The following is a 15,774-nucleotide window of genomic DNA, read 5'->3' on the forward strand; positions in this document are numbered from 1 at the left end:
GTAATACTATATAACGTTATACGTCATAACGTAATACTATATAACGTTATACGTTATAACGTAATACTATATAACGTTATACGTTATATGCTAATTCTATATAACGCTATACGTTATAACGTAATACTATATAACGTTATACGTTATAACGTAATACTATATAACGTTATACGTCATAACGTAATACTATATAACGTTATACGTTATAACGTAATACTATATAACGTTATACGTTATAACGTAATACTATATAACGTTATACGTTATATGCTAATTCTATATAACGCTATACGTTATAACGTAATACTATATAACGTTATACGTTATATGCTAATTCTATATAACGCTATACGTTATAACGTAATACTATATAACGTTATACATTATAACGTAATACTATATAACATTATACGTCATAACGTAATACTATATAAAGTTATACGTCACAACGTAATACTATATAACGTTATACGTTATATGGTAATACTATATAACGTTATACGTTACATGGTAATACTATATAACGTTATACGTCATAACGTAATACTATATAACGTTATACGTTATAACGTAATATTATATAACGTTATACGTCATAACGTAATACTATATAACGTTATACGTTATAACGTAATACTATATAACGTTATACGTCATAACGTAATACTATATAACGTTATACGTTATAACGTAATACTATATAACGTTATACGTTAAAACGTAATACTATATAACGTTTTACGATATAACGTAATACTATATAACGTCATACGTTGTATGGTAATACTACATAACGTTATACGTTATATGGTAATACTACATAACGTTATACATTATAACGTAATACTATATAACGTTATACGATATAACGTAATACTATATAACGTCATACGTTGTATGGTAATACTATATAACGTTATACGTTATAACGTAATACTATATAACGTTATACGTTCTAACGTAATACTATATAACGTTTTACGATATAACGTAATACTATATAACGTCATACGTTGTATGGTAATACTACATAACGTTATACGTTATATGGTAATACTACATAACGTTATACATTATAACGTAATACTATATAACGTTATACGATATAACGTAATACTATATAACGTCATACGTTGTATGGTAATACTATATAACGTTATACGTTATAACGTAATACTATATAACGTTATACGTTCTAACGTAATACTATATAACGTTATACGTTATAACGTAATACTATATAACGTTATACGTTATAACGTAATACTATATAACGTTATACGTTATATGCTAATTCTATATAACGCTATACGTTATAACGTAATACTATATAACGTTATACGTTATAACGTAATACTATATAACGTTATACGTCATAACGTAATACTATATAAAGTTATACGTTACAACGTAATACTATATAACGTTATACGTTATAACTTAATACTATATAACGTTATACGTTATAACTTAATACTATATAACGTTATACGTTATATGGTAATACTATATAACGTTATACGTTGTATGGTAATACTATATAACGTTATACGTTATAACGTAATACTATATAACGTTCTACGTTATAACGTAATACTATAGAACGTTATACGTTATAACGTAATACTATATAACGTTATACGTTATAACGTAATACTATATAACGTTATACATTGTATGGTAATACTATATAACGTTATACGATATAACGTAATACTATATAACGTTATACGTTATAACGTAATACTATATAACGTTATACGATATAACGTAATACTATATAACGTTATACGATATAACGTAATACTATATAACGTCATACGTTGTATGGTAATACTATATAACGTTATACGTTATACGGTAATACCATATAACGTTATACGTTATAACGTAATACTATATAACGTTATACGTCATAACGTAATACTATATAACGTTATACGATATAACGTAATACTATATAACGTTATACGATATAACGTAATACTATATAACGTCATAAGTTGTATCGTAATACTATATAACGTTATACGTTATAACGTAATACTATATAACGTTATACGTCATAACGTAATACTATATAACGTTATACGTTATAACGTAATACTATATAACGTTATACGTTATAGCGTAATACTATATAACGTTATACGTTATAACGTAATACTATATAACGTTATACATTATATGATAATACTATATAACGTTATACGTTATAACGTAATACTATATAACGTTATACGTTATAACGTAATACTATATAACGTTATACGTTATAACGTAATACTATATAACGTTATACGATATAACGTAATACTATATAACGTTATACGATATAACGTAATACTATATAACGTCATACGTTGTATGGTAATACTATATAACGTTATACGTTATATGGTAATACTACATTACGTTATACATTATAACGTAATACTATATAACGTTATACATTATACGATAATACTATATAACGTTATACCTTATATGGTAATACTATATAACGTTATACGTTATAACGTAATACTATATAACGTTATACGTTATAACGTAATACTATATAACGTTATACGATATAACGTAATACTATATAACGTTATACGATATAACGTAATACTATATAAAGTCATACGTTGTATGGTAATACTATATAACGTTATACGTTATATGGTAATACTACATTACGTTATACATTATAACGTAATACTATATAACGTTATACATTATACGATAATACTATATAACGTTATACCTTATATGGTAATACTATATAACGTTATACGTTATAGCGTAATACTATATAACGTTATACGTTATAACGTAATACTATATAACGTTATACATTATATGATAATACTATATAACGTTATACGTTATAACGTAATACTATATAACGTTATACGTTATAACGTAATACTATATAACGTTATACGTTATAACGTAATACTATATAACGTTATACGATATAACGTAATACTATATAACGTTATACGATATAACGTAATACTATATAACGTCATACGTTGTATGGTAATACTATATAACGTTATACGTTATATGGTAATACTACATTACGTTATACATTATAACGTAATACTATATAACGTTATACATTATACGATAATACTATATAACGTTATACCTTATATGGTAATACTATATAACGTTGTACGTTATAACGTAATACTATATAACGTTATACGTTATAACGTAATACTATATAACGTTATACGATATAACGTAATACTATATAACGTTATACGATATAACGTAATACTATATAACGTCATACGTTGTATGGTAATACTATATAACGTTATACGTTATATGGTAATACTACATTACGTTATACATTATAACGTAATACTATATAACGTTATACATTATACGATAATACTATATAACGTTATACCTTATATGGTAATACTATATAACGTTATACGTTATAACGTAATACTATATAACGTTATACGTTACATGGTAATACCATATAACGTTATACGTTATAACGTAATACTATATAACGTTATACGTTATATGGTAATACTATATAACGTTATACGTCATAACGTAATACTATATAACGTTATACGAAATAACGTAATACTATATAACGTTATACGATATAACGTAATACTACATAACGTCATACGTTGTATGGTAATACTATATAACGTTATGCGTTATAACGTAATACTATATAACGTTTTACGTCATAACGTAATACTATATAACGTTGTACGTTCTAACGTAATACTATATAACGTTATACGTTATAACGTAATACTATATAACGTTATACGTTATATGGTAATACTATATAACGTTATACGTTATAACGTAATACTATTTAACATTATACGTTATAACTTAATACTATATAACGTTATACGTTATATGGTAATACTATATAACGTTATACGTTATATGGTAATACTATATAACGTTATACGTTACATGGTAATACTATATAACGTTATACGTCATAACGTAATACTATATAACGTTATACGTTATAACGTAATACTATATAACGTTATACGTCATAACGTAATACTATATAACGTTATACGTTATAACGTAATACTATATAACGTTATACGTCATAACGTAATACTATATAACGTTATACGTTATAACGTAATACTATATAACGTTATACGTTATAACGTAATACTATATAACGTTTTACGATATAACGTAATACTATATAACGTCATACGTTGTATGGTAATACTACATAACGTTATACGTTATATGGTAATACTACATAACGTTATACATTATAACGTAATACTATATAACGTTATACGATATAACGTAATACTATATAACGTCATACGTTGTATGGTAATACTATATAACGTTATACGTTATAACGTAATACTATATAACGTTATACGTTCTAACGTAATACTATATAACGTTATACGTTATAACGTAATACTATATAACGTTATACGTTATAACGTAATACTATATAACGTTATACGTTATATGCTAATTCTATATAACGCTATACGTTATAACGTAATACTATATAACGTTATACGTTATAACGTAATACTATATAACGTTATACGTCATAACGTAATACTATATAAAGTTATACGTTACAACGTAATACTATATAACGTTATACGTTATAACTTAATACTATATAACGTTATACGTTATAACTTAATACTATATAACGTTATACGTTATATGGTAATACTATATAACGTTATACGTTGTATGGTAATACTATATAACGTTATACGTTATAACGTAATACTATGTAACGTTATACGTTATAACGTAATTCTATATAACGTTATACGTTACATGGTAATACTATATAACGTTATACGATATAACGTAATACTATATAACGTTATACGATATAACGTAATACTATATAACGTCATACGTTGTATGGTAATACTATATAACGTTATACGTTATATGGTAATACTACATTACGTTATACATTATAACGTAATACTATATAACGTTATACATTATACGATAATACTATATAACGTTATACCATATATGGTAATACTATATAACGTTATACGTTATAACGTAATACTATATAACGTTATACGTTACATGGTAATACCATATAACGTTATACGTTATAACGTAATACTATATAACGTTATACGTTATATGGTAATACTATATAACGTTATACGTCATAACGTAATACTATATAACGTTATACGAAATAACGTAATACTATATAACGTTATACGATATAACGTAATACTACATAACGTCATACGTTGTATGGTAATACTATATAACGTTATGCGTTATAACGTAATACTATATAACGTTTTACGTCATAACGTAATACTATATAACGTTGTACGTTATAACGTAATACTATATAACGTTATACGTTATAACGTAATACTATATAACGTTATACGTTATATGGTAATATTATATAACGTTATACGTTATAACGTAATACTATTTAACATTATACGTTATAACTTAATACTATATAACGTTATACGTTATATGGTAATACTATATAACGTTATACGTTATATGGTAATACTATATAACGTTATACGTTACATGGTAATACTATATAACGTTATACGTCATAACGTAATACTATATAACGTTATACGTTATAACGTAATACTATATAACGTTATACGTCATAACGTAATACTATATAACGTTATACGTTATAACGTAATACTATATAACGTTATACGTCATAACGTAATACTATATAACGTTATACGTTATAACGTAATACTATATAACGTTATACGTTATAACGTAATACTATATAACGTTTTACGATATAACGTAATACTATAAAACGTCATACGTTGTATGGTAATACTACATAACGTTATACGTTATATGGTAATACTACATAACGTTATACATTATAACGTAATACTATATAACGTTATACGATATAACGTAATACTATATAACGTCATACGTTGTATGGTAATACTATATAACGTTATACGTTATAACGTAATACTATATAACGTTATACGTTCTAACGTAATACTATATAACGTTATACGTTATAACGTAATACTATATAACGTTATACGTTATAACGTAATACTATATAACGTTATACGTTATAACGTAATACTATGTAACGTTATACGTTATAACGTAATTCTATATAACGTTATACGTTACATGGTAATACTATATAACGTTATACGTCATAACGTAATACTATATAACGTTATACGTTATAACGTAATACTATATAACGTTATACATTATAACGTAATACTATATAACGTTATACGTTACATGGTAATACCATATAACGTTATACGTTATAACGTAATACTATATAACGTTATACGTTATATGGTAATACTATATAACGTTATACGTCATAACGTAATACTATATAACGTTATACGATATAACGTAATACTATATAACGTTATACGATATAACGTAATACTATATAACGTCATACGTTGTATGGTAATACTATATAACGTTATACGTTATAACGTAATACTATATAACGTTATACGTTCTAACGTAATACTATATAACGTTATACGTTATAACGTAATACTATATAACGTTATACATTATATGATAATACTATATAACGTTATACGTTATAACGTAATACTATATAACGTTATACGTTATAACGTAATACTATATAACGTTATACGTTATAACGTAATACTATATAACGTTATACGATATAACGTAATACTCTATAACGTTATACGATATAACGTAATACTATATAACGTCATACGTTGTATGGTAATACTATATAACGTTATACGTTATACGGTAATACCATATAACGTTATACGTTATAACGTAATACTATATAACGCTATACGTTATATGGTAATACTATATAACGTTATACGTTATATGGTTATACTATATAACGTTATACGTTACATGGTAATACTATATAACGTTATACGTCATAACGTAATACTATATAACGTTATACGTTATAACGTAATACTATATAACGTTATACATTATATGATAATACTATATAACGTTATACCTTATATGGTAATACTATATAACGTTATACGTTATAACGTAATACTATATAACGTTATACGTCATAACGTAATACTATATAACGTTATACGATATAACGTAATACTATATAACGTCATACGTTGTATGGTAATACTATATAACGTTATACGTTATAACGTAATACTATATAACGTTATACGTTATAACGTAATACTATATAACGTTATACGTTATAACGTAATACTATATAACGTTATACATTGCATGGTAATACTATATAACGTTATACGATATAACGTAATACTATATATCGTTATACGATATAACGTAATACTATATAACGTCATACGTTGTATGGTAATACTATATAACGTTATACGTTATAACGTAATACTATATAACGTTATACGTTATAACGTAATACTATATAACGTTATACGTTATAACGTAATACTATATAACGTTATACATTGTATGGTAATACTATATAACGTTATACGATATAACGTAATACTATATAACGTTATACGTTATAACGTAATACTATATAACGTTATACGATATAACGTAATACTATATAACGTTATACGATATAACGTAATACTATATAACGTCATACGTTGTATGGTAATACTATATAACGTTATACGTTATACGGTAATACCATATAACGTTATACGTTATAACGTAATACTATATAACGTTATACGTTATATGGTAATACTATATAACGTTATACGTTATATGGTTATACTATATAACGTTATACGTTACATGGTAATACTATATAACGTTATACGTCATAACGTAATACTATATAACGTTATACGTTATAACGTAATACTATATAACGTTATACGTTATAGCGTAATACTATATAACGTTATACGTTATAACGTAATACTATATAACGTTATACATTATATGATAATACTATATAACGTTATACGTTATAAAGTAATACTATATAACGTTATACGTTATAACGTAATACTATATAACGTTATACGTTATAACGTAATACTATATAACGTTATACGATATAACGTAATACTATATAACGTTATACGATATAACGTAATACTATATAACGTCATACGTTGTATGGTAATACTATATAACGTTATACGTTATACGGTAATACCATATAACGTTATACGTTATAACGTAATACTATATAACGTTATACGTTATATGGTAATACTATATAACGTTATACGTTATATGGTTATACTATATAACGTTATACGTTACATGGTAATACTATATAACGTTATACGTCATAACGTAATACTATATAACGTTATACGTTATAACGTAATACTATATAACGTTATACGTTATAGCGTAATACTATATAACGTTATACGTTATAACGTAATACTATATAACGTTATACATTATATGATAATACTATATAACGTTATACGTTATAAAGTAATACTATATAACGTTATACGTTATGACGTAATACTATATAACGTTATACGTTATAACGTAATACTATATAACGTTATACGATATAACGTAATACTATATAACGTTATACGATATAACGTAATACTATATAACGTCATACGTTGTATGGTAATACTATATAACGTTATACGTTATATGGTAATACTACATTACGTTATACATTATAACGTAATACTATATAACGTTATACATTATACGATAATACTATATAACGTTATACCTTATATGGTAATACTATATAACGTTATACGTTATAACGTAATACTATATAACGTTATACGTTATAACGTAATACTATATAACGTTATACGATATAACGTAATACTATATAACGTTATACGATATAACGTAATACTATATAACGTCATACGTTGTATGGTAATACTATATAACGTTATACGTTATATGGTAATACTACATTACGTTATACATTATAACGTAATACTATATAACGTTATACATTATACGATAATACTATATAACGTTATACCTTATATGGTAATACTATATAACGTTATACGTTATAACGTAATACTATATAACGTTATACGTTACATGGTAATACCATATAACGTTATACGTTATAACGTAATACTATATAACGTTATACGTTATATGGTAATACTATATAACGTTATACGTCATAACGTAATACTATATAACGTTATACGAAATAACGTAATACTATATAACGTTATACGATATAACGTAATACTACATAACGTCATACGTTGTATGGTAATACTATATAACGTTATGCGTTATAACGTAATACTATATAACGTTTTACGTCATAACGTAATACTATATAACGTTGTACGTTATAACGTAATACTATATAACGTTATACGTTATAACGTAATACTATATAACGTTATACGTTATAACGTAATACTATATAACGTTATACATTATATGATAATACTATATAACGTTATACGTTATAACGTAATACTATTTAACGTTATACGTTATAACGTAATACTATATAACGTTATACGTTATAACGTAATACTATATAACGTTATACGATATAACGTAATACTATATAACGTTATACGTTATATGGTTATACTATATAACGTTATACGTTACATGGTAATACTATATAACGTCATACGTTGTATGGTTATACTATATAACGTTATACGTTACATGGTAATACTATATAACGTTATACGTCATAACGTAATACTATATAACGTTATACGTTATAACGTAATACTATATAACGTTATACATTATATGATAATACTATATAACGTTTTACCTTATATGGTAATACTATATAACGTTATACGTCATAACGTAATACTATATAACGTTATACGATATAACGTAATACTATATAACGTTATACGATATAACGTAATACTATATAACGTCATACGTTGTATGGTAATACTACATAACGTTATACGTTATATGGTAATAGTACATAACGTTATACATTATAACGTAATACTATATAACGTTATACGTTATATGGTAATTCTATATAACGTTATACGTTATATGGTAATACTATATAACGTTATACGTCATAACGTAATACTATATAACGTTATGCGTTGTATGGCAATACTATATATCGTTATACGTTATAACGTAATACTATATAACGTTATACGTTATAAGGTAATACTGTATACCGTTATACGTTATAACGTAGTACTATATAACGTTATACGTTATAACGTAATTCTATATAACGTTATACGTTATATGGTAATACTATATAACGTTATACGTTGTATGGTAATACTATATAACGTTATACGTTATAACGTAATACTATGTAACGTTATACGTTATAACGTAATTCTATATAACGTTATACGTTATATGGTAATACTATATAACGTTATACGTCATAACGTAATACTATATAACGTTATACGTTATAACGTAATACTATATAACGTTATACATTATATGATAATACTATATAACGTTATACCTTATATGGTAATACTATATAACGTTATACGTTATAACGTAATACTATATAACGTTATACGTTACATGGTAATACCATATAACGTTATACGATATAACGTAATACTATATAACGTTATACGTTATATGGTAATACTATATAACGTTATACGTCACAACGTAATACTATATAACGTTATACGTTATAATGTAATACTATATAACGTTATACGTTATAACGTAATACGTTATAACGTAATACTATATAACGTTATACGTTATAACGTAATACTATATAACGTTATACGTCATAACGTAATTCTATATAACGTTATACGTTATATGGTAATACTATATAACGTTATACGTTGTATGGTAATACTATATAACGTTATACGTTATAACGTAATACTATGTAACGTTATACGTTATAACGTAATTCTATATAACGTTATACGTTATATGGTAATACTATATAACGTTATACGTCACAACGTAATACTATATAACGTTATACGTTATAATGTAATACTATATAACGTTATACGTTATAACGTAATACGTTATAACGTAATACTATATAACGTTATACGTTATAACGTAATACTATATAACGTTATACGTCATAACGTAATACTATATAACGTTATACGTCATAACGTAATACTATATAACGTTATACGTTACATGGTAATACTATATAACGTTATACGTCATAACGTAATACTATATAACGTTATACGTTATAACGTAATACTATATAACGTTATACATTATATGATAATACTATATAACGTTATACCTTATATGGTAATACTATATAACGTTATACGTTATAACGTAATACTATATAACGTTATACGTTACATGGTAATACCATATAACGTTATACGATATAACGTAATACTATATAACGTTATACGGTATATGGTAATACTATATAACGTTATACGTCATAACGTAATACTATATAACGTTATACGATATAACGTAATACTATATAACGTTATACGATATAACGTAATACTATATAACGTCATACGTTGTATGGTAATACTACATAACGTTATACGTTATATGGTAATACTACATAACGTTATACATTATAACGTAATACTATATAACGTTATACGTTATATGGTAATTCTATATAACGTTATACGTTATAACTTAATACTATATAACGTTATACGTTATAACTTAATACTATATAACGTTATACGTTATATGGTAATACTATATAACGTTATACGTTACATGGTAATACCATATAACGTTATACGTTATAACGTAATACTATATAACGTTATACGTTATATGGTAATACTATATAACGTTATACGTCATAACGTAATACTATATAACGTTATACGATATAACGTAATACTATATAACGTTATACGATATAACGTAATACTATATAACGTCATACGTTATATGGTAATTCTATATAACGTTATACGTTATAACTTAATACTATATAACGTTATACGTTATAACTTAATACTATATAACGTTATGCGTTGTATGGTAATACTATATATCGTTATACGTTATAACGTAATACTATATAACGTTATGCGTTATAAGGTAATACTATATACCGTTATACGTTATAACGTAGTACTATATAACGTTATACGTCATAACGTAGTACTATATAACGTTATACGTTATATGGTAATACTATATAACGTTATACGTTATATGGTAATACTATATAACGTTATACGTTATAACGTAATACTACATAACGTTATACGTTATAACGTAATACTATATAACGTTATACGATATAACGTAATACTATATAACGTTATACGATATAACGTAATACTATATAACGTCATACGTTGTATGGTAATACTATATAACGTTATACGTTATATGGTAATACTACATTACGTTATACATTATAACGTAATACTATATAACGTTATACATTATACGATAATACTATATAACGTTATACCTTATATGGTAATACTATATAACGTTATACGTTATAACGTAATACTATATAACGTTATACGTTATATGGTTATACTATATAACGTTATACGTTACATGGTAATACTATATAACGTTATACGTCATAACGTAATACTATATAACGTTATACGTTATAACGTAATACTATATAACGTTATACATTATATGATAATACTATATAACGTTATACCTTATATGGTAATACTATATAACGTTATACGTTATAACGTAATACTATATAACGTTATACGTTACATGGTTATACCATATAACGTTATACGTTATAACGTAATACTATATAACGTTATACGTTATATGGTAATACTATATAACGGTATACGTCATAACGTAATACTATATAACGTTATACGATATAACGTAATACTATATAACGTTATACGATATAACGTAATACTATATAACGTCATACGTTGTATGGTAATACTACATAACGTTATACGTTATATGGTAATACTACATAACGTTATACATTATAACGTAATACTATATAACGTTATACGTTATATGGTAATTCTATATAACGTTATACGTTATAACGTAATACTATATAACGTTATACGTTATAACTTAATACTATATAACGTTATACGTTATATGGTAATACTATATAACGTTATACGTTACATGGTAATACCATATAACGTTATACGTTATAACGTAATACTATATAACGTTATACGTTATATGGTAATACTATAAAACGTTATACGTCATAACGTAATACTATATAACGTTATACGATATAACGTAATACAATATAACGTTATACGATATAACGTAATACTATATAACGTCATACGTTATATGGTAATTCTATATAACGTTATACGTTATAACTTAATACTATATAACGTTATACGTTATAACTTAATACTATATAACGTTATGCGTTGTATGGTAATACTATATATCGTTATACGTTATAACGTAATACTATATAACGTTATACGTTATAAGGTAATACTATATACCGTTATACGTTATAACGTAGTACTATATAACGTTATACGTTATAACGTAATTCTATATAACGTTATACGTTATATGGTAATACTATATAACGTTATACGTCATAACGTAATACTATATAAAGTTATACGTCACAACGTAATACTATATAACGTTATACGTCATAACGTAATACTATATAACGTTATACGTTATAACGTAATACTATATAACGTTATACGTTATAACGTAATACTATATAACGTTATACGTTATAACGTAATACTATATAACGTTATACATTATATGATAATACTATATAACGTTATACGTTATAACGTAATACTATATAACGTGATACGTTATAACGTAATACTATATAACGTTATACGTTATAACGTAATACTATATAACGTTATACGATATAACGTAATACTATATAACGTTATACGATATAACGTAATACTATATAACGTCATACGTTGTATGGTAATACTATATAACGTTATACGTTATATGGTAATACTACATAACGTTATACATTATAACGTAATACTATATAACGTTATACGTTATATGGTAATTCTATATAACGTTATACGTTATAACTTAATACTATATAACGTTATACGTTATAACTTAATACTATATAACGTTATACGTTATATGGTAATACTATATAACGTTATACGTTGTATGGTAATACTATATAACGTTATACGTTATAACGTAATACTATGTAACGTTATACGTTATAACGTAATTCTATATAACGTTATACGTTATATGGTAATACTATATAACGTCATACGTCATAACGTAATACTATATAACGTTATACGTTATAACGTAATACTATATAACGTTATACGTTATATGGTAATACTATATAACGTTATACGTTGTATGGTAATACTATATAACGTTATACGTTATAACGTAATACTATGTAACGTTATACGTTATAACGTAATTCTATATAACGTTATACGTTATATGGTAATACTATATAACGTTATACGTCATAACGTAATACTATATAACGTTATACGTTATAACGTAATACTATATAACGTTATACGTTATAACGTAATACTATATAACGTTATACGTTATAACGTAATACTATATAACGTTATACGTTATAACGTAATACTATATAACGTTATACGTCATAACGTAATACTATATAACGTTATACGTCATAACGTAATACTATATAACGTTATACGTTATAACGTAATACTATATAACGTTATACGTTATAACGTAATACTATATAACGTTATACGTTATAACGTAATACTATATAACGTTATGCGTTGTATGGTAATACTATATATCGTTATACGTTATAACGTAATACTATATAACGTTATGCGTTATAAGGTAATACTATATACCGTTATACGTTATAACGTAGTACTATATAACGTTATACGACATAACGTAGTACTATATAACGTTATACGTTATATGGTAATACTATATAACGTTATACGTTATAACGTAATACTATATAACGTTATACGTTATAACGTAATACTATATAACGTTATACGTTATAACGTAATACTATATAACGTTATACGTTATAACGTAATACTATATAACGTTATACGTTATAACGTAATACTATATAACGTTATACGTTATAACGTAATACTATATAACGTTATGCGTTATATGGTAATACTATATAACGTTATACGTCATAACGTAATACTATATAAAGTTATACGTCACAACGTAATACTATATAACGTTATACGTCATAACGTAATACTATATAACGTTATACGTTATAACGTAATACTATATAACGTTATACGTTATAACGTAATACTATATAACGTTATACGTTATAACGTAATACTATATAACGTTATACATTATATGATAATACTATATAACGTCATACGTTGTATGGTAATACTATATAACGTTATACGTTATATGGTAATACTATATAACGTTATACGTTATAACTTAATACTATATAACGTTATACGTTATATGGTAATACTATATAACGTTATACGTTGTATGGTAATACTATATAACGTTATACGTTATAACGTAATACTATGTAACGTTATACGTTATAACGTATTTCTATATAACGTTATACGTTATATGGTAATACTATATAACGTTATACGTCATAACGTAATACTATATAACGTTATACGTTATAACGTAATACTATATAACGTTATACGTTATAACGTAATACTATATAACGTTATACGATATAACGTAATACTATATAACGTTATACGATATAACGTAATACTATATAACGTCATACGTTGTATGGTAATACTATATAACGTTATACGTTATATGGTAATACTACATAACGTTATACAT

This window comes from Bombus flavifrons, chromosome 3 (assembly GCF_040668555.2).
Source record: "Bombus flavifrons isolate JBK064 chromosome 3, iyBomFlav1_principal, whole genome shotgun sequence".
In the NCBI taxonomy this organism is placed as follows: domain Eukaryota; kingdom Metazoa; phylum Arthropoda; class Insecta; order Hymenoptera; family Apidae; genus Bombus; species Bombus flavifrons.